This window comes from Gambusia affinis, linkage group LG22, assembly GCF_019740435.1.
Source record: "Gambusia affinis linkage group LG22, SWU_Gaff_1.0, whole genome shotgun sequence".
Lineage (NCBI taxonomy): Eukaryota > Metazoa > Chordata > Actinopteri > Cyprinodontiformes > Poeciliidae > Gambusia > Gambusia affinis.
This window is the reverse complement of record NC_057889.1, coordinates 21938276-21957439: the sequence shown is the minus strand read 5'-3', so window position 1 is coordinate 21957439 and position 19164 is coordinate 21938276. Positions and strand designations below refer to the sequence as shown.

The 19164-nt window shown below is 35.6% G+C and overlaps 4 long non-coding RNA genes across 5 annotated transcripts; 1 reads left to right on the top strand and 3 right to left on the bottom strand.

Moving 5' to 3' along the window:
• The first annotated feature begins 6432 nt into the window (after positions 1 to 6432).
• LOC122824848 lies at positions 6433 to 8261 on the top strand. Its single transcript, XR_006369557.1, has 3 exons — positions 6433 to 6524; positions 7075 to 7119; positions 7210 to 8261. It is a non-coding gene; the product is annotated as an uncharacterized LOC122824848 (long non-coding RNA).
• A 1122-nt stretch (positions 8262 to 9383) lies between these two features.
• Positions 9384 to 11555, bottom strand: LOC122824847. The gene is made up of 3 exons (XR_006369556.1): positions 11504 to 11555; positions 11198 to 11290; positions 9384 to 11000 (listed from the first exon to the last, which is right to left on the bottom strand). It is a non-coding gene; the product is annotated as an uncharacterized LOC122824847 (long non-coding RNA).
• A 14-nt stretch (positions 11556 to 11569) lies between these two features.
• LOC122824846 lies at positions 11570 to 13735 on the bottom strand. The gene is made up of 3 exons (XR_006369555.1): positions 13466 to 13735; positions 11766 to 12408; positions 11570 to 11658 (listed from the first exon to the last, which is right to left on the bottom strand). It is a non-coding gene; the product is annotated as an uncharacterized LOC122824846 (long non-coding RNA).
• A 1824-nt stretch (positions 13736 to 15559) lies between these two features.
• Positions 15560 to 18402, bottom strand: LOC122824845. Of its 2 annotated transcripts, XR_006369553.1 has the most exons (5): positions 18290 to 18400; positions 17695 to 17739; positions 17411 to 17604; positions 16544 to 16728; positions 15560 to 16431 (listed from the first exon to the last, which is right to left on the bottom strand). It is a non-coding gene; the product is annotated as an uncharacterized LOC122824845 (long non-coding RNA). The 2 variants fall into 2 exon arrangements; XR_006369552.1 differs by having other exon boundaries at positions 16544 to 17604; positions 18290 to 18402.
• Positions 18403 to 19164: the final 762 nt, after the last annotated feature.

Genomic DNA, 19164 nt, shown 5'->3' with positions numbered 1-19164 from the left:
AAACCGGAGAGGGAGGAGAGAATCCTCAGAGGGGCGGGCCAAGATCCCGACCCGGCCCCTGGCCTGGACCTGGACCAGCCCATGCAAGGCTGAAATCGGGACTCAGTCATGAGAGCTGAGGTGTAAAACTGACCCGCAGAGGAATCAGCGGGTCACGGGAAAGAAAAATAAATTTTTTTTAAAGAAAAAAAGAAAAGCTAGAGACTTCTTACACACATGAATCTCAGTGTCATGACCCTTCAAATGCAACACTTTATAAGAAAATCTCACCCAAAAGAAAAAAAATCTTGATCCAAAACTTTTGTATCACAAAATCTAACTTGTCCAATCTACACTTGCTGCTCTGCAACACACAAAACCTTGTTTCTTATTGAAGATGGTTTTAGTCTGGTCTGTCTCCTTTAGCTGCTTTTTTCAGCTGAGATTACTCAGCCACTGACTTCTGTCTGCTCATTTGTCTTATTGGTGCACTCATTTGTGCTTTCTTCAAGCAAATAAGTTTTCTATTCTTACTTTGACGTTTTCTTTGGTTTATCATTATCAGTCACAGACACGGATCTTATTATCTTGTAAACACAAAATGTAAGTTTTCAGAATTGATTGAGGCAGAATATTTAGAATATTTGTGCAATTTCCATAAGGGAAGCGTGTGGTATAGTGTAACCCAGTGTTTAAAAACACAAGAAAAAAGAATAATAATAGATGTTAATTCAATGTCTTATTCTACCAAAAGAACTAAAAGGTAATTACGTAAATCTTCAAAAAAAAAAAAAAAAAGTGAAATAGGCCTTTAGTGTTAGCTTCTGTTGGCGGTTTGAGCAGCCAATGGCTGGCGCGGTCTGGTTTCGCGTCGGCCAATGGAGTTGATTGTCCCGCCCCTTTCAACAGCTGGCGGTTGTTTCGTTCGGAGCGCAGCAGACAGGCTTGAGGCCGGTGGTGTCGGAGTTTGAGGAAGAGGTTGGACGGTTGTGAGCGCGGCAAAACGAAAACGAAAACGTATATTGGAGTTGGAAAAGGCGGATTTGGCATAAGCTGGTATGTGAATGGTTTGGATGGAAATGGAGACAGGGAATGAGGAAGACATGGATTATGAAGGGTGGACGCCAGTGGGGAGAGGAAGAGGGAGAGGACGGGAAAGACAAAAAATAAACGAAGGAAGGAGTATTAGTGATATTCAAGGAAATAAAAGAGAACTGGAAGAAAGTAGCTCTGAAGAAGAAAGAATAGTGAGAAGGAAAGTTGTGAGGGAGGAAGTTAAAATAATATTAAAACTAAAAAATGAAGAAGAACAGAATAACATCAGCCCCATAGTGGTGTCAAGAGAAGTAAAAAAGAAAATTGGAGATGTTGAAATGGTGAAGATATTGAGAGATGGAAATTTATTGGTAGTTTGTAAAAATGAAGAACAAAAAAAATAAGGCTTTAAGTGTGGATAATATATATAAAAAAACTGTGATGGAGAAAAAAATAGTAGGCGAAAATAAAAAAACTAGAGGAGTGATTTATGGGATCCCTCTATGAAGATCTTGAGAAAATTAAGAAGAATATTACAGGAGGAAAAGTGAATAACTTGAAGAGATTGTCAAGAACAATAAATGGAGAAAGAGTAGGAAGTTTGTCAATTCTCATTGAATTTGAAGAGAAGGATTTGCCACAAAACATCAAAATAGGATATTTCAGTTTTCAGGTCAGACCATATATCCCTCCACCACTTCGTTGCTTCAAATGCCAAAGGTATGGACACATAGCTGCAGTTTGTAAAGGGAAGCAGAGATGCCCAAAATGTGGTGAAGATCACAAAATAGAGGAATGTAAAGAAGAAGCACAAGAAAAATGTTGTAACTGTGGAGGGCAACATAGAGTTACGTATGGAGGATGTGAGGTAAGGAAGAAGGCAAAAGAAATCATTCAGATTAAAACAACCAAAAACATTAGTTATGCAGAAGCTGTTAAAAATGTGAAGGAACAGACAACAAGAAAGAGTGAACAAACAGTGAACCAAATCCCACAGCAAAGCAAAGTACAGTTAGAAGAAAATATCACAGTGTCAGTAGAAAAATTAATATTATTTGTAGCATATGTTATCAACTGCACTGACCAAGCCAAGCATAAAACTGAGAAAATCAAAATAATAGTGAGAGGAGCAGAAAAGTTTTTGGGGTTTAAAGAGGGATCATGGGAGAATATAAAAAAGCTGGAGGGGGATGGGAGACCAGGACCACCAGCTGAAAATAATTAATGTTAATATTACAATGGAATGCAAGAAGTTTAATTGCTAACGGACAGGAACTTAAAGGTTATGTTGATGGTCTTGAGGAAAAACCAGAAATTATTTGTGTTCAGGAAACATGGTTAAAAACAACATTAGATTTTGTGATTAAAGGATATAATAGTGTAAGAAGAGATCGACAGGAGGGAGGGGGAGGAGGATGTGCAATATTTATAAAACAAGGGATACAATATCAGGTATTAGGGAAGGGGAAGGAACTTGAATATATAGTAGTTGAAATATGGGAACAAGAAGGTAAATTTAAAATAATAAATTTTTATAATCCATGCAAAACATTATCAATTGAAATAATGGAGGAGTTAACTGCATATTTGGAAGGGAAAGTAATTTGGTGTGGGGATTTTAATGCAAATAGTACATTGTGGGGTAAATGTAATGATAAAAATGGAAAAGTTATAGAAGAATTAATGGAAATGAAAAATCTTGTATGTATTAATGATGGGAAGGGAACAAGAATTAATGTAAGAACAGGGATGGAATCAGTTATTGATTTAACAATTGTTTCAAATGTTTTAGCTGGTATATGCGAGTGGTTCATTGATAAAAATACAACAATAGGTAGTAATCATTATCCCATTGTAGTTAAGGTAGGATTAAATTTAAATAAGAATATAAAGGTAAATAAAAAACTGAATTTTAATAAAGCAGACTGGATTAAATTTAGGTACTTGAGTCAAATAAACTTAGAGAAAGTAGATATGACAATGGATATAAATGATGTCAATTTAGGAATTTGCAAAATAATCATGGAAGCATCAGATAATTCAATAAAGAAAACAGGATGTAGAAATGATAAGAAAATGATGCCATGGTGGACAGATGAATGTAAAAAAGCAATAAAGTTAAGAAATAAAGCATTTAAGGTATTAAAAGGGAACCCTATTTATAAGAATTTAATTGATTATAAAAGAAAGCAAGCAATGGTAAGAAAAACTATTAAGAATGCAAAAAGAGAATATTGGAGGAATTTCTGTAGTACAATAGGGAGAGAAACCAAAATAGAAAAAATTTGGAAAATAATTAAAAGAATGAATGGAATAAAGAAAGAGTTTGAATACCCTATATTAAAAATGGATAATATAAATATAGTAAGAGATGAAGATAAAGTTGAAATATTGGCAAGAACATTTAGTAAAGTTCATAGTTCAAAAAATATAAGTGAAGAGGGAAGGAAAGGGAGAGAAAATACAAAACTTAAATATAAAGAGCTATTAGAGAGTGTTGAAGAAACAAACAATTTGTTAAATGTTGAATTCACAAAAGCTGAATTGAATTCTGCACTTAGGAAGACAAAAAATACAGCACCAGGTAAAGATCAATTTGTTATAGAATGATAAGGCAACTTAGTGAAAAATCAAAAGATATATTATTGCAATTATATAATAAAATTTGGGAGGAAGGAAAATTACCAATGAATTGGAAGGAATCAGTTATAATACCAATAGCAAAACCAGGAAAAGATCATTCAAACCCAGGAAACTACAGACCAATAGCTTTAACATCCAATTTATGTAAAATAATGGAAAGAATGATTAACAATAGGATGGTTTATTATTTAAATAGTAAAGGATATATATCAAAATATCAAAGTGGGTTTCGAAAAGGGAGGAGCACTAATGATCCAACGTTATGTTTAGAACATGAAATTAGAAGAGCACAAGTAAATAAAGAAATGTGGTGGCAGTATTTTTTGATATAGAAAAAGCATACGATATGATGTGGGTGGAGGGATTATTGATTAAACTATATATGTTGGATATTAAAGGAAAATTATTTAAATGGATTAAAGACTTTTTAACAAATAGAAAAATACAAGTGAGAATAGGGGAAGTGTATTCAGAAAAATATAAGGTAGAAAATGGAACTCCGCAAGGAAGCATTATAAGTCCTTTACTGTTCTTAATTATGATAAATGACGTGTTTAATGGTATTGGAAAAGAAATAGGATGTTCATTATTTGCAGATGATGGAGCGGTCTGGAAAAGAGGGAAAAATGTAGATTATATTGTAAAGAAAGTACAAAAGGTTATCATTGAAATAGAAAAATGGGCGTTGCAATGGGGATTCAAGTTTTCAGTTGAAAAAACAAAAGTAATGATATTCACACAAAAAATAAACAAGGAAATAAAATTAAAATTATATAATCAAAAATTAGAACAAGTAAAATGTATAAAATTTTTAGGAATATGGTTTGATGAAAAACTAAAATGGAATATACATATTCAAAAAGTGGTTGATAAGTGTAAAAAAATCTTAAATATTTTAAGATGCTTGGCTGGCAGTGACTGGGGAGCAGATAGAAAATCAATGAAGCAGATTTATACTGGAATGATAAGATCTAACATAGACTTTGGTTGCATAGTTTACGGTTCAGCAGCTAAAACACATCTGAATAAATTAGACATTATTCAACATCAGGCATTAAGAGTATGTACTGGAGCATTTAAAACCACACCAACAGCTGCAATAGAAGTAGAAATGGGAGATATGCCATTAGATTTAAGAAGAACAAAACTAGAAATAAATTACTGGTTAAATTTACAAAGCAATAAACTTGATTACGGAGCCCCCTAGGGGACATGGGGATTTTTTTTTCTTTAGTTACCTGCATAAAACTTTTGCGTTCCTATAATACTTTTGCGTTACCTCAAAAAACTTTGCGTTCTCAAAAACTTTTGCGTTACCTACAAAAACTTTTGCGTTACCTCAAAAAAAACTTTTACATTACCTGCATAAAACTTTTGCGTTCCTCATAAAAACTTTTGCGTTACCTCGCAAAACTGTACTGATCAGTTGTGCGGCATAATTGAATACTGTAAGACTTTCTTACGGTGGCCGCCGTACTTTCTGATTTAATATAAGGTTATGTAAGGTTTTTCCATGAATGTTAATATCTCGTTGTGAAATATCTGAAGTTTTATATCTTTCTTTAGAATACAAAGGCACCACAAACCTGTTATATAAACAGAAACCTTCCGTAAGTAGGAAAGAAATATAAATACTGTACATCCAAACTATATTTCTGAGTTATTATCGAGGCGTAATAAGTCATCTGACAGTTTTGATTGTGTCTCTGTTGTGTTGGTTAGCTAAATGGTTTAAAGAGCTGCTTTTATGTTCAGTTCCATCTCAACCCTAACAGACATAAATATGCGGTGAATGAATCGACTTTCAATCAGTTTTTTGCACCAAAGACTTCATAATAATAAACACGTTTTATTATTAAAAACACAACAAACTAATTATGGTAAAGGGCCGTATTGGGTTAAGTCGGGGAATCTCATCTGTCCGTGTATCAATTAGCTCCAAACCACTTCTTTGTTCTGTCACATTTATCGATTTATTCCATTTTGATTATTATGCTCCAGACTTTGCAAGGACTGACCAAGCCGCTCACCGTTTCCTCATACACACAAACCAGCAGTCTCACTCCCGACTCGTCATATATTGACGCATGGGCAGGTTCCCTTAGCGTCACATGTTGACGCGTTGGTACTACCAGCGTCAATAATTGACGAGAAGGGTTCTCTCTTTGAATGCTGTACCGCTCCCTAAGCGTCCAGAACCGACGATCTAGGAACAAATAAGATAACACAATTCGTGCATAGCTGATGTATTTGTAGGTTCTTAACAATTTAGTTAATTTTACTTCTGTTTTAAAAGATCCTCCGGTTCTCTGAAGCCGCGATTTTAGCACCCGCTTCGGATGTTATCATCCCATAGAATGGCGATTATCATTGAATGGCCTCAGTTGGTATATATATATATATATATATATATATATATATATATATATATATATATATATATATATATATATATATATATATATATATATATATATATATATATATATATATATATATATATATATATATATAAGCATACAATGAAATTAAAAGGTATATTCTAGAGTTATGTAGTGTTATGAGTTGTCCAACCTCATAGCCTTCCACTAGGTGGCTGTATGTACATCTGTAGTTGCTTGCAATCTTATCAATAATGATAAGAAGAAGTTATCTTATAATTTTATTTTTAATTAAAAAAGTTAAAAATAAAAATACGGATGGATTTGCTCATATGATTATATGAAAATCTGTGTTTGTACCATATGAAAATGTTTAATATTTGTATTAGTAGTAATAATAATAAATTACGGATTGCACCCGACAAAACATTAGAGAAGAAGAAGAAGCTACGTCATTCGACGCGACACTTTCCACGGTCGGAGCTGGTGAGTAGCCCTGAATCTGTCAAATAAAAATGTAGTAAAAACCCTCAAAAGACCGAAGTCTACATTTATAAATCTGCTGACGGTAGTTCTATGAGTTAATGTTAGCGAGTATGTGGCACAGCATGTGTTTGTACAGATTTAGACACGTTTTTAACCCTACTTGGTAGCAAAAAAAGGCTACTTTAGCTCGCTAAAGTAGCCTTTTAAAAGCCAGTCAGGTTCAATAGCTGTCCTTCATACCTTTAATAACAATGTGCTAAAATTTTGTTTCATATATCTTAAAAAACCGTATACTTTTCAGTATACTAGTTTATATCAGTATATTGATTTAATGTTAGGATTCTGTCATACAGTTCATTACATTTCATCGTTTCCCACAGTGTATTATAAACCCTGAGGCCATCATTCTTTATTTGTTGCCCCACCAGGCTAAGCATTGTTTATTTATTTAAGTCTTTGTAAAACGTTTGCATTTTCTGTGACTTTATAGTTATTGTTCATGCTAATTATACAAGCTATGCCAATATAAAGTCTTTGTTTTCATTTTTAGATCCGGATCACATACACAGGAGTCACTCATTGAAGATGAATCACAGTAAGTGACAGAAATTTGTACTCTTCTATATTTGAACAACAGTTCTCGCCTCAAGTAAAGAAACTGTGCGTTGTTTTCTTGTTGTTGTAGTGGTTAGGCTGGACAGGGATCTTCGAATAATTGAGAGACACCATGGTGTAAAACGAAGGTGGCTCCTTCGGATGGCATTTTCCAGAGAACACTGAGAGATGTTGACCAGGAACTTAGAGGTCAGCTGATACGACGAGCACAAAATGAAGCAAGGGAGAGGGCCACTCTTCTCAACCTGAAAAGAAGATGTAATGGTAACACTACTTCTTCTCTTGACTGTATGGTCATTAGCAAAATTGAAGCTCAAAGGTCTTGTGGTAAACCTAAATTTAATCTTTATGTTATCCCTGCACCATGCATATGTTCACTCTAGGTACTTAAGCGTCTTTATGCAGTGTAAGAAGTGACTGGTTTATTCCAACTTGTCCTTTGTCATGGGTATGTGCTTTTGATGTGTATGGTTATTTATCTTTGGTGTATGAATATGTTTCTTGGGTGTATCCTGTCTTTCACCAATGCCCGTTGTAAATAGGCACAGATAAGTGAGTATTGTAATACATCCATTTTCTAATGGACATTCAATGATCTTATACATTACGGCAGATATTAAGTCTTTCAGAGCGAAGGTGAAACATTAACATGTTTAACGTTGAAAAATTGTCTTATAGTACTACTTGGTTCTTTGCTGGAATAATGACATGGTGTCTCACTGTCCAAAATGTTCAAATCTGTATGTTCAAGATAGTGTCTAACATATGATATAAGTAGTTTTTGGTTTTTATAGCCATGGATCTCCATTGTGCAACATCTTCAGGTCTGTGAAATCATTCACTTCTGTTTTCAGCAAAATTGTAAAACAAGCTTTTATTGGAGATGTATTTTGTGTTGTGCTATCTGTCATTAAACATGTTTTTTCAAAATGTATTATGTATCACTGGGACTGCAAAAAGACACTTCTAATTTGGTCACAGTTGTGACATTTGTTTATCCAAAGCTGTCAATGTTAGCATTTCCTGTAGTTTGTCTTAAACAATTGATAAATGTATAATGCATCAATAAAAGCTTTTGTATTGAAAAGATATTCTGTCAAATGTGAGTGCTTTACATAGTAACAAATATTTGGGTATCAAACGAACACATCAGTAAGCATGTTAGCTGAACTAATTACTGTTGCACTTCAAAAATTTCCACATGGTAGCACAAATAATACCCTTTAGCAAAAAAATGAGTAAGATCTTTCCTTTTAAATAAACAAATTGACCAGGTTAGAAGACGACACGTTCAGGTAAAGGCACTTTCTCCTTCGCGAAATCGTTGGGACAGGCATGTTGAGAGGACACTGCTGGAGAAGATTCCATTGTGGGATGCAGTAGTTCCACAACGTCACATGTTACTATTGGTTATCAATGGGTGACACGCCACGTGACCAGTTACACACTTTTTGCCGCTTAATGAAAACTATTAATACGATTTGACATTAGGATTTCATTCTGTCTGATAAGTTCAGTTTATGACTGGAAAATGTGATTTACTTACTTTAACAGAATTTGCTACCCACTCAGACTGGTGAGTTTAATCATGACATCGCCCCGTGTGTCAATGATGGGGCGCATTCCATTTCAAACATTGAACGTTTGCCGCGACAATAAGGCCCCGTGTGTCAATGATGGGGCGCATTCCATTTCAAACATTGAACGTTTGCCGCGACAATAAGACCTTGTGAGTTGTAAGTGCGAGGATGTTATAAAGTAATGTATATGGTCATTGAGAGTGTAATTGTAGTGTATTAAACTATGATCAGGGCTTCACTTTTTTCTCATATTTAGTTTAGCTGCACTATTACAGATAGTATGTGTTAACAAGGAGACGCTGTATGGGAGAGTGATGCAAAAGAAGCCTTTTCAGCAATTACGCCTCAAACAGAGCCGCTTGAGGTCTGCAAAAGCACATTTGGACGAGCCAGCTTCATTTTGGAATAAGGTCCTGTGGACTGAAGAAACAAAGATTGAGTTGTTTGGTCATAAAAAAGGCATTATGCATGGCGGGGAAAAAACAAACAAAAAACAGCATTCCAAGAAAACACTTGCTACCCACTGTAAAATTTGGTGGAGGTTCCATCATGCTTTGGGGTTGTGTGGCCAATGCTGGTACTGGGAATCTTGTTAAAGTTGAGGGTCACATGGATTCCACTCAATATCAACAGATTCTTGAGAATAATGTTCAAGAAGCTGATACACTGAAAAAAGTAACCTATAGAATTTACCTAATAAATGTGAGGTAACAATTTGCATCTACTCTGTTGGGGTAGATTCAATTCCATATATTGAGTATAAATTAACTGAACAAAAAATATATGAAATACTTAAAGAAATTGGGTAAAATTTACCTCATATTTATGTATATATTCAACAGCTACTTACTCAGTTAAATTAGGTAAAACTATTTCTTGTTTGCTAGTAGGTAATACCTGATAATTACAAATCAAAGTTAATTAAAATCAGTTAATAACCATTACTTATTCAGAGAAGGTAAGATGTACCCCCAAAAAAGACATTCAAATCATACACCTTCTCAATGTTTTTAATACATAAAGTCATCAAAAACAAAAACACAGAATAAACTGCAGCACAACAGTGTCACACAACATTTCAAATAATGAACCTGTGTTATAATATAACAACTTCAAACGCTGTTTCAGTAATGTTGGGCAATAAAACATATCCTTGTTTTAGGACATCCAGACTGCTCAATAATAAAGGAGTAGATCAGAGAAAAGGAGAAGTGAGGTGATCAGAGCAGAGGTGCAAGGGATGTCCAATCACATGAAGATTTTCTTGAATCTAAACTCTTACTTGTGTTTCTTCAGCCTCACACAACAGTGACTGAGCAAATCTGCAATCTGCAGGTGTATTTATACACAACAAATAACTGAACTGCCTTGTTTATATGCAGCAATACACTAAATTATCCAAAAATGAATAAAGTGCAGTACACAGCTTCACACAACATTTCAATGAATAAACCCGTTTTATAACTCACTAAGCTAATGGCTTCAAATGTTCTTTCTGGATAATTGGTCAATGCAAACAACACTTTCAGAGGCCCCTTACTCTATTTTAAAAGCCATAAAAACCACACACAAACTCTACAAGATTGTTTCTGTGTGTACAGTATCAAACATCTGGATAAAGACAGATCAGAAAATCAACATTCTTTAGTTTCTGCGCTTGCTCTCACTCTCAGAGACAGGATGAGAATAAAAGAAACAAACAAATGGGGAGGGAAAGAGGGTGAGTTCAAAATTCTTCAGGATTCAGTCAGTGGTATTGACCAGACCGGCCAGTTTCTATTGCTTTTCCATTTCTGTCAATGTGGAGAAATCAGAGAACAATGGAGTGGGCTGAGAGAGGCTGCAACATACTTGTGTATCCATCTGTACATATATTTCTGTGTCTGTGTGTGGAGCAGAGGAGGGAAGAGAACAAAAATATAAAACTATACTCCATTAAAACTCTCTGTCCAGACAAAAGTTCCTCGTGGAACAAGAGGGGAAATGTATGTCTATTGCATGAGCTTGTTTTTGAGGCTGTGGTCCTTCTTCAGTAGTTTTTCCCCATCAAGTTCCAAAAAGAGTTTTTGAAAAGCTTCAAATGTGTTCTTGAGCTGCTTTGGATAGTCAAGGTTGAGGGCATATCAGTCCCATCAGCAGTACACATGCCTTTGTTCGCCTTCCACATCCTTCCATGACTTGGTTTCCCTCAATCACAATCGACACCTGATGGATCCTCCTCAGCCATGATGTTGTGCATCACGATCACCTTCATTGTTTTGTCTGTGTAGTCCTCACATTCCTACATGTTAAAAGAAAGAAACAAAAAAGATACACATTTTTAATTTTATTGAAGATGCTGTTTCAATACATTTCAACTTATCTAAAGGAGAGCAGAGGGGAGTGATCAGAAGATAATAGGAAAAGGGGAGAAAGAGGAAAGGAGTGGAAAGGAGAGGATCCCTTGAGTTAATCAATCATCTGTTATCAATGACATACCTGGCAGTCATGGAAAAGATCTTCTTGTCTTTCACCAAGGTAGTTAATGAGGCAGCAGACAACTGCATCCCTTTTTTCCTCAATGCTCTGTGTCTGTAGGGAGATACAATGTAGTGAAAAGAGTTAGTGGAGAGTGGGGAGAGAATTGCATACACTAAGACCAAATTGCTTAAAAACCAAAGGGTAGTTTAAGTTGGTAAGGAGCTCAACTTTGTGCACAACAAAGCAATTCTTTACAAATTAATTCACTTTTAATTCACGTATATCAATAATGACATATTTGTGAAAAAAAGTAAAATAACATACGTCATTTAAAGTGTCCAACAGAGGGTGCATCTTGGAACCAGCAGCCCCTCCTTTATTAGCATAAGCTGCATAAGACCTGGTGTGTACTCATCAAGCTTTAGCATGAATGTCTCCTCCAAAGAAACTGTCGTGATACGTCTGAACTCTTCCTTGATCTAGGAAATAAAAGGACAAAAATAAAATTTTAAATGACAGACCAGATCTCATAGTAATCACATACATTTTTCTTGATGGGAAGGAAAAATTATAAATACATTCTCACCTGAGCTTCAATGAATAATGCTGGCCACCTTTCTTTAAACATTTCTTGCATTATTGCTGATTTAACGCTGGCATTCATGAAGTGTCTTCCAGTGGCATGATATGAGTTGTTTGCCTCTGCAAGGATTAGTTGTATGTCTCTGGAAAACTCAGGTACTTGAAATGGCACTGGCCATGCAGGAAGGCGACATGAATCAGGCAGAATAATGGTGTCGCTGGAACCTGACGATGTGGAGTCGGACACCTGTGAGGATGCATCATGATCTTCAGGGCAGATGTTTGTTTCAGGAGTACTTGCAGGATGGCTGCTCACAGAACTCAAAGAGCTCAATGTAGATGATGGTCCTGATTCAAATATTGGGTGTAGGTCAAGGGTGATGTTAGGCTCTTTTAGGATCATTTTAACAGTGGCCTTGTCATACAAGTCAGCAGTTGAGCTGACACTGAAAAACTGATTGTCAAAGTCTTTGTCTTGGTATAGTAGTCCATATTCCCCATGCAATTGGAAAGTTTTAGTAATTATGGAAACAAGATCGTCTACTGTATTGGGAATTCCTGTTGGAAGTGTCAACTTCTTAATGCTGTGTTCTTGTAAAATGACTCTTAACTGGACTGCCATTGCTGTTTGATGTGTGCTTCCTCAGCTGCAGAGACAGAGAAAGAAAATAAGTTGAGACAGGTTGTTAATAGTTTATCAGATTATTTGAATAGGTTTGCTTCAATATTCTTCTGCCAAAGAAATAAAAGGAGATTTAGTTCAGTAGAGATTTGAATAAGTAATCTTTGATTGTCATTATTATAGATGTCATATTTATAGATGTAATATGCTTCATAAACAATATTACAAGATTCTGAAAACATTTATAATATAAAATCAATTCTAAAATGTTTTACTTGAACACACAATTCCTTTAAAAAATTTTGGTGCAGCAACAGTGGGTGTTTACACACATAAAGGTGGGATACAGTGGTACTTTGTTTTCATTTTACACCATGTTTGTTTCCACTCTGGTCCACATCCAGCACGCTGGATGAGCGTCAATTTCCATGACGACTGACGGAAAAGACGTGCGACACGTCATATTTACACGAGTCTTTAGAGTCCCGATTGTAAAAATAAAACTCTGAGAAGTAACGCTAAACTTTAACAACAGAGACACAAGTACACATGCATGCAGGTAATATGGAGAGCGAATTATTATGTTTTTAAACAGACCGCGGCGGAGACCGACTCTAGCAGCCATGTTGAGGGAGCTAACGGAGCTAACGGGTAAACAACAACTGGCTGTGTCTCGGTGCAGCGTGGGAGCAGAGACCTGCAGATACTTAATGACCATTATACCTTACCCACACTCGGCAAAAGCTGAACTATCCCCTCTACAGTCTATGTGTTGCCTAAACATCAGCCCATTCAATATATTACAAAAAACTGGCGTTGACTATAACCTTAAAACCAGCGGTCAGACACAGTCATGCATGCTGGCTAATCTTGTAAAAAGCAAACCGCGAACACATTTCATTGCAACGTACCTGCAGTTGTCCAGACAGTTAACAGCCATGATGGCGCCAGGGACAGATTCAAACTTTGATTTCAAGTAATGGCATGTTACACAGATGCACATCGAATATAAGTGAAGTGTAATATCTCATCATTTCAAATATTACAATTTGCCTTCGCGGTATTATTCAAAAATAGCTTACCTTCAGCTCAAGGTTCGTTGGTAGAGGATGCAGAGTTTCCTGTCCCGCTCATTCAAAAACGCGGTTTGACGCATGCGCAACGTTGGAGCACCGGACTTAAGATTCGGGGGTATATTTTACTGTATTTTCCTATGTAGTGGTTTTTAATGTTAACGAATGGGTAGCATGTGTAGAATTTACCCATTATTTTGTAATTCCTTGGCTGACTGAAAAAATTAATTAAATTTCATATGATTTGTATAGATCATATTTACCACTCTCCAAAATCACTTTTTTCAGTGTACAAAGTTTAAGTTATGCCGGTGTTCTGTCAGATAGCCATACATGTCAGAATAGCATACATATGGTAAGAGCGCATGCGCACGCATGCGCATTCTGCAGGAGGTCCGCCATATTGAGAGGAGTCGTCAGCTTGTCATACGCGAGAAGAGACACAATAAAAAGTAACTAAATAAATTAAATTTAATGCTGCTGCAGCTGCAGTAAACTACAAAACACGTCCTAAAACATGCCCTGTTTAAATTAACGTCCCCCACTTCCTTAATATTTTTGGGTTGGATAACATGTCTGCTAACTTGGATAGCATGTCGTGTATGAAAACGCAATTTTACCCACATTGAAACTGGGGCAAAACCAGTGTTTCACTTTTGAAAAAAATCCTTATCTACGTCATGATTCTATGTTGCTCATTAAATAAAATCATATGGTAATGACAACGTATACATGTCTGAGCTAAGCGTATGACTATCTGACAACGTATGCTGAAACGTATGCAAACGTATGCTGATCGGACAGATATAGCCATCAGTTTGTCATACGCGTATGACGATCTGACAATGTATGGCTATCTGACAGAACACCGGGGATGGATATTTCAGCAAGACAATGATCCAAAACACCGCTCCAAATCTACTCAGGCATTCATGCAGAGGAACAATTGCAATGTTCTGGATGGCCATCCCAGTCCAGACCTGAATATCATTGAACATCTGGGATAATTTGAAGCGGGCTGTCCATGCTCGGAAACCATCACACTTAACTCAACTGGAATTGTTTTGTAAAGAGGAATGGTCAAAAATACCTTCATACAGGATCAAAGAACTTATTAAAAGCTACAGGAAGTTACTACAGGCTGTTATTTTTGCAAAAGGCTGATCTAATAAATATTAATGTCACTTTTCTGTTAAGGTGCCCATATTTTTGCACCTGTCAAATTTTCTGTTAATGCATACTGTACATTTTCTGTTAGTCCAATAAACCTCATTTCAATACTGAAATATTACTGTGTCCATTAGATATATCAAACTGAAGTAGCTTTTGCAAACACCCAAATATTTATACATAAAAACGATTAAGATTAATAGGGGTGCCCAAACTTTTCATATGACTGTATGTTGCCGCTTTCTCAGGTAGGTTACAAACAGTTATGTCATGATGCCCCAGCCGGCATACCTAGGTGGGCCCCATAAGGGAAAAAAGAGGGCAGACATTTTGGTCCCAAAATGGTTTGTCACCATTTTCCATAGTGGCCCATATATTTTTTTTATGTAAGCAGAGACAAATCACATAAGACTACATGTCAGAATTTTCTGACATACAGTTGGTGTTATTCAGACTCTCTGTCTTTATATTCCTGCCTGATCCGTCCTGCTGTGTGCTTAAATTTTAATGTAATATCTGGTGTGAAGGATGTCAATATTCGTGTTGCCCTCCAGAAAACGCAAACATCAACACTAATATTAACTGCTCTATAACATTTTAAACAACCAGGAATGTACATGTCCTTACAGTTGCAAAACTAAATGCAAATCTAACAGTAAGATAATTCTCACTAGTCTGTGCAGCCATCTGAGTGGTGGAGCAGTGGAAGGAGCGCTTAGACACCAAACACTCAACCTGGATGCTGGTGTGAGGGGTCTCCTAAAAAAGTAGCCAATCATCCAACTGCAGATGATACATTATGGTGCTGCTGGCATTCTTACTAAAACCAGGAAGGTAAATCAAATCATCCAGTTTGTAAGTCCCTACACAGGCTACAAATAGTCCATATTGTAAGTTTTGAAATCTGTCTGAAATATCACAGAAACACTGACATAGCTCTTAATGAATTTTTAATACAGAGTAGTGCCCTTCAAAATAATGTAATTCTTGGATAACAGTCAAATATTTCTCAAATATCAACATCACAAAATTTTTGTCCACTACGTTTTAGTTATTTCATTGTTGTGCTCAAATTTAAAGATATTATGTAAAGCAGATTATGCAGCATCTCAAGATTAAGAGTTAAATTCAAACTGTAAATAAAGTTTAGTCATTAACAATGTCATACTGAACAAGAACATTAATAAATGTGAAAAAGACTACAAAGCTGTAATGAGTAAAATTAAAATGCCCTTGATTATATATAGCTTGACTTAAAAAACAGATATGTCTCAACAATATCAAAAACAATAAATCATCAATGAACTTTTTATACTGGAATATGTGCTCTTCACATAGAACAGTAAGTGGCCATAAATCATGAAGATGATTCACAATCTATGCTGTTCTCCTTCGTCAACATTGTCGTCATCATCTGCTTCATCCTCTCCATCGTCAATGCTTTCATCATAGTCTATGTAATATAGATCTGGAGACATAAGTGCTTGAGAATAAGAGTTAAACTCTGGTAGGTGATGATTTGGAGGAGGGGCACCAACTTCGATAAACCTCTTGAACATGTTCATTGCACTGTACATTTTCTTTTCTAACATGATAATGTTTTGATGAAGTACAGCTTTTGAACCAGGATCTGCAGTATCATTTATAGCTGAACTTAAATGTCCATGTTGTTGATGAAGGTGAAGAATGACAGTGTTCATCTCTCTCTTAAGTAGAAGCTTTTCTTCAGTTGCTCTAGTCTTCAAATGCAGGGCTTCTATTGCTCGACTTTTTAGGTTCTTTGGAACAACACCATGATCTTCAATCTTTAAAATAAGAGAACAATTGCAAGTGGAACCTTGTTAAATGTAGTAGCAACATAAAGTGAATAACAGCATGTAGAAAGTTGAATAAAACCTTTAGATCAATTCTACTCACTTCTTCATCAAACAATGTGTACAGCTGGGAGGAGGCATCACACAATTCTCAAAATTCTAAATGTGATGGAAAGATGCCAGTTTGTGGAGGCCACTGCAGATTATTGTACTCTGTAACAATCTTCTTCAGTTTCCTGTTACAGGCATTCACTTGCTTGGACAGCCTTATAACAACTCCCTGTCCATCTGTAAAGAAAGAAGAAATATAAATACTAGTAAAAATAATACAATCAGCACAATATGAAAACATGATACAGTAGTCATTTATGGAAGTATGTTAAACATAATAAAAGGTTGACATCTGAAATAGTGTTTATCTCAATTTGGATGTTGTGAACACAAGTAGTGGCAGCCAATTCTACACAAGATATTCAACATGACACTAAAGTTCGCATAAGGAAATCTCAGTTTGTAGGTCAAAATCTATTACTGCCAATAATTGAATGATATTTTAATTGTACTCTTAAAAAAGTTATCCTCAGAATATAAAGACTGATAGTTCTTACAGTGACTCAATATCTGCCGTAATGTATAAGATCATTGAATGTCCATTAGAAAATGGATGTATTACAATACTCACTTATCTGTGCCTATTTACAACGGGCATTGGTGAAAGACAGGATACACCCAAGAAACATATTCATACACCAAAGATAAATAACCATACACATCAAAAGCACATACCCATGACAAAGGACAAGTTGGAATAAACCAGTCACTTCTTACACTGCATAAAGACGCTTAAGTACCTAGAGTGAACATATGCATGGTGCAGGGATAACATAAAGATTAAATTTAGGTTTACCACAAGACCTTTGAGCTTCAATTTTGCTAATGACCATACAGTCAAGAGAAGAAGTAGTGTTACCATTACATCTTCTTTTCAGGTTGAGAAGAGTGGCCCTCTCCCTTGCTTCATTTTGTGCTCGTCGTATCAGCTGACCTCTAAGTTCCTGGTCAACATCTCTCAGTGTTCTCTGGAAAATGCCATCCGAAGGAGCCACCTTCGTTTTACACCATGGTGTCTCTCAATTATTCGAAGATCCCTGTCCAGCCTAACCACTACAACAACAAGAAAACAACGCACAGTTTCTTTACTTGAGGCGAGAACTGTTGTTCAAATATAGAAGAGTACAAATTTCTGTCACTTACTGTGATTCATCTTCAATGAGTGACTCCTGTGTATGTGATCCGGATCTAAAAATGAAAACAAAGACTTTATATTGGCATAGCTTGTATAATTAGCATGAACAATAACTATAAAGTCACAGAAAATGCAAACGTTTTACAAAGACTTAAATAAATAAACAATGCTTAGCCTGGTGGGGCAACAAATAAAGAATGATGGCCTCAGGGTTTATAATACACTGTGGGAAACGATGAAATGTAATGAACTGTATGACAGAATCCTAACATTAAATCAATATACTGATATAAACTAGTATACTGAAAAGTATACGGTTTTTTAAGATATATGAAACAAAATTTTAGCACATTGTTATTAAAGGTATGAAGGACAGCTATTGAACCTGACTGGCTTTTAAAAGGCTACTTTAGCGAGCTAAAGTAGCCTTTTACTACCAAGTAGGGTTAAAACGTGTCTAAATCTGTACAAACACATGCTGTGCCACATACTCGCTAACATTAACTCATAGAACTACCGTCAGCAGATTTATAAATGTAGACTTTCGGTCTTTTGAGGGTTTTTTTACTACATTTTTATTTGACAGATTCAGGGGCTACTCACCAGCTCCGACCGTGGAAAGTGTCGCGTCGAATGACGTAAGCTTCTTCTTCTTCTCTAATGTTTTGTCGGGTGCAATCCGTAATTTATTATTATTACTACTAATACAAATATTAAACATTTTCATATGGTACAAACACAGATTTTCATATAATCATATGAGCAAATCCATCCGTATTTTTATTTTTAACTTTTTTAATTAAAAATAAAATTATAAGATAACTTCTTCTTATCATTATTGATAAGATTGCAAGCAACTACAGATGTACATACAGCCACCTAGTGGAAGGCTATGAGGTTGGACAACTCATAACACTACATAACTCTAGAATATACCTTTTAATTTCATTATATATATATATATATATATATATATATATATATATATATATATATATATATATATATATATATATATATATATATATATATATATATATATATATATATACCAACTGAGGCCATTCAATGGGGCTGATAACCACTGATAATCGCCATTCTATGGGATGATAACATCCGAAGCGGGTGCTAAAATCGCGGCTTCAGAGAACCGGAGGATCTTTTAAAACAGAAGTAAAATTAACTAAATTGTTAAGAACCTACAAATACATCAGCTATGCACGAATTGTGTTATCTTATTTGTTCCTAGATCGTCGGTTCTGGACGCTTAGGGAGCGGTACAGCATTCAAAGAGAGAACCCTTCTCGTCAATTATTGACGCGAAGGGGGTACCCGACGCGTCAACATGTGACGCTAAGGGAACCTGCCCATGCGTCAATATATGACGAGTCGGGAGTGAGACTGTGTTGGATAAAGCGTTTTTGGCCACTAACAGTAAAAAAGCTTAAAACTCAAAATTTTGAACTGCTTCCAGCTTC